This window comes from Lethenteron reissneri, chromosome 13, assembly GCF_015708825.2.
Source record: "Lethenteron reissneri isolate LAM-NWPU_2019-01 chromosome 13, ASM1570882v1, whole genome shotgun sequence".
Taxonomy (NCBI): domain Eukaryota; kingdom Metazoa; phylum Chordata; class Hyperoartia; order Petromyzontiformes; family Petromyzontidae; genus Lethenteron; species Lethenteron reissneri.
This window is the reverse complement of record NC_083791.1, coordinates 4,324,185-4,327,561: the sequence shown is the minus strand read 5'-3', so window position 1 is coordinate 4,327,561 and position 3,377 is coordinate 4,324,185. Positions and strand designations below refer to the sequence as shown.

General features: G+C 52.1%; 1 pseudogene; it reads right to left on the bottom strand.

Annotated features, from left to right (window-relative positions):
• Positions 1–2,035: 2,035 nt before the first annotated feature.
• Positions 2,036–3,064, bottom strand: LOC133341941 (UPF0746 protein DDB_G0281095-like; annotated as a pseudogene).
• Between the last annotated feature and the right edge of the window lie 313 nt (positions 3,065–3,377).

Genomic DNA, 3,377 nt, shown 5'->3' with positions numbered 1-3,377 from the left:
GATACACTCCACTGCTCCCGACGCAGTTATCTGGCTTGACCACCTGAATGCGAAATTGCGTTTGTTGCTCTGCATCTACATCAGCCGTACAAAAGAAGGAGACCTTTGTACCCAGATTTGACAAAAACAAATCTAAAATACCGTAATCTGAAATGTAATCTAAGGAAATGAATTGCACAAGTAGCGGCGGCTCAGCGAGAGCTTTTCAGACTCGAGCACGTCACTTAAATAAGACATTGGCCGAGACTCTTCATTCAAATCTATTCATTTGTAAAATAGAGACGTTGACTTTATGAAGTGATCTTCTTGGTTCTTTCGGTAAAGTCACGTAGAAGGGAAGTAATAAAATAATAAAAATAAAACGTAATAAAATAATTCTCACGACGTTTCGGCCACAACGCAAGCAGCCGTCCTCACCTGAGAACCAAGAAGATGAATCCCTGCAGTCACGAAAGCTTTAAATCGAAATTTTAGAAAGTTACTAGCAGTTTTTTGAATCGCTGATTACACAGTGGTTTACCTAAAAAGTTGACCTCATTAGTATGCGTAAACCATCACTCAATTTCCCATGCTCCCCACGAATTAGGGTTAGTCCTCGCAAGCACATACAATCAATGCTGCAGGCAAGAGGCTTTGTGTTATGTTAATGGAGGCCAATGGTTTACAGAATTTGACCGGACTTCGAATATGTTTTTTTTTTATATAATTGCAACCACGTCATTTATGATAGAGCAGCCTGCCACAACCTCCAGCAACGGCGAAGTTAGTAATTTCCACGAAACTAATGCTTTGTGTAAGGCTCACGCTTTTGATTTAATAGGATAATAAATCAATAAACGTAGACTTTACGGTAATAAACACCTGTCATTGCCGCTGAAGGTGTATATATGTGCGGTAACAAAAAATAAATAGATCAGGCACCCTCATGAGCGTAAGTTTTTACAGCAATACTTTCGGTTTACGTCGGGGGATGGGTTCTTGAAACGACGCATATCAAAACAACGTGAATCGAAGCCATTTGCACGGTACGGCGGCGGACGCGAAGGCTGGGAGGCGACGGATAACGAGACAGGACGGAGGGTTCTGTCAGCGAGGTGAGTGTGCGTGCAGGTTGAGGCGACGCTAATCGAGTCGTGGTATTAACAAAAAAAAATGACGACGTATGTGCGAAACGACGCAAACGGAGGTGGGGGGGGGTTACGTAAATCGTGGACATCGTGTGGCTGCTGTACATTTGCACGTGATGGTAAGCCACTTCGTTGAGCTATCGCTTCTGGAAAAGAGCTGTATAGCTCAGTGGCCTTTACCTGGTGAAAATAATATATTAAAATAGTTAATGGTTTCACTGTACACAGGGCTGGCGCGAGACATCGTGACGCTGTTCCACCTCCCTCTGCTGCTGCTGTTGTTGTTGCTGCTGTTGCTGTTATTGCTGTTGTTGCTGCTGCTGTTGCTGCTGCTGTTGCTGTTATTGCTGCTGCTGTTGTTGCTGCTGCTGTTGCTGTTATTGCTGCTGCTGTTGCTGCTGCTGCTGTTGCTGTTATTGCTGCTGCTGCTGCTACTGCTGCTGTTGCTGCTGTTATTGCTGCTGCTGTTGCTGCTGTTGTTGCTGCTGTTGCTGTTATTGCTGCTGCTGTTGCTGTTGCTGCTGTTGCTGCTGCTGTTGTTGTTGCTGCTGCTGCTGTTATTGCTGCTGCTGTTGCTGTTGCTGCTGTTGCTGCTGCTGTTGCTGCTGCTGCTGTTGCTGCTGTTGTTGCTGCAGCTGTTGCTGCTGCTGCTGTTGCTGCTGTTGTTGCTGCTGTTGCTGCTGCAGCTGTTGCTGCTGCTGCTGTTGCTGCTGTTGCTGCTGCTGCTGTTGCTGCTGCTGCTGCTGTTGCTGCTGCTGTTGCTGCTGTTGTTGCTGTTGCTGCTGTTGCTGCTGCTGTTGCTGCTGCTGTTGCTGCTGCTGTTGCTGCTGCTGCTGTTGCTGCCGCTGTTGCTGCTGCTACTGCTGCTGCTGTTGCTGCTGTTGCCGCTGTTGCTGCTGCTGCTGTTGCTGCTGCTGCTGCCGCTGCTGCTGCTGCTGCTGCCGCTGCTGCCGTTGCTGCTGCTGCTGTTGCTGCTGTTGCTGCCGCTGTTGCTGCCGCTGCTGTTGCTGCCGCTGCTGTTGCTGCTGCTGTTGCTGCTGCTGCTGTTGCTGCTGCTGTTGCTGCCGCTGCTGCTGTTGCTGCCGCTGCTGTTGCTGCTGTTGCTGCTGCCGCTGCTGTTGCTGCTGCTGCTGTTGCCGCTGCTGTTGCTGCCGCTGCTGCTGTTGCTGCCGCTGCTGTTGCTGCTGTTGCTGCTGCCGCTGCTGCTGTTGCTGCTGTTGCTGTTGCTGCTGCTGCTGCTGTTGCTGCTGCTGTTGCTGCTGCTGCTGCTGTTGCTGCTGTTGCTGCTGTTGCTGCTGCTGCTGTTGCTGCTGCTGTTGCTGCCGCTGCTGCTGTTGCTGCTGTTGCTGCTGTTGCCGCTGTTGCCGCTGCTGCTGCCGCTGCTGTTGCTGCTGTTGCCGCTGTTGCCGCTGCTGCTGCCGCTGCTGTTGCTGCTGTTGCTGTTGCTGCCGCTGTTGTTGCCGCTGCTGTTGCTGCCGCTGTTGTTGCCGCTGCTGTTGCTGCTGCTGCTGTTGCTGCTGCTGCTGTTGCTGCTGCTGTTGTTGCTGCTGCTGCTGAGGAGGGGGAGGAAGAGCCGTGACCGCCTCACCGAAAATGTCCACAAAACCAGCCACATTGTGGGGTCGCGCCCCCCATTGGAAGGGGGCCGGGGCAGCCGACACACCCCTCCCTTGCTAAGGGACTGTTTAAGCAGATTTTTGTTTTGTTTTATAAATACGATTTTTTTGTATTGTTCAAGAACCCAGCATACAAACACGCGTCGTGACCCACGTAACGTTCCGGTGTGGACCCCCCCCCCCCCCCGAAAAGGGGACCTGCTGGAAGCGCTTTTGGGATCACAGCCCCGACCATCGTCGGGATCACGTGTGTGTGTGTGTGAGACAAGCAGCGAGTGCTGAGGTTAGAACAATGCGGTACGATCTCACCAGCAACACCATCTGCGCAGAGTGAACCCTGCCCAGGCCTTCACAATGTCAAACAATGGTGAAGGTGCAGCCCTGCAACTGCATGCTCACACCACCGTTGTTGGAAGGGCATCCACTCGGGGGGAGCTATAGAGCGCCCCTCCTCCTCCTCGAGAGAGGGTACTTGGCCTATTCTTCCACGGTGGTCAGACATCTCGGACCTCGCCGCGTGCGACTTGTCGAATCGACCCACTGTGGTGGACCCATTGATACCGCTGGCAAGGCAGGGGTGGGGAGGAGTGACTACTAAACGTGCCCATTGTTTCGACCGCCGTTCCGGGAGATC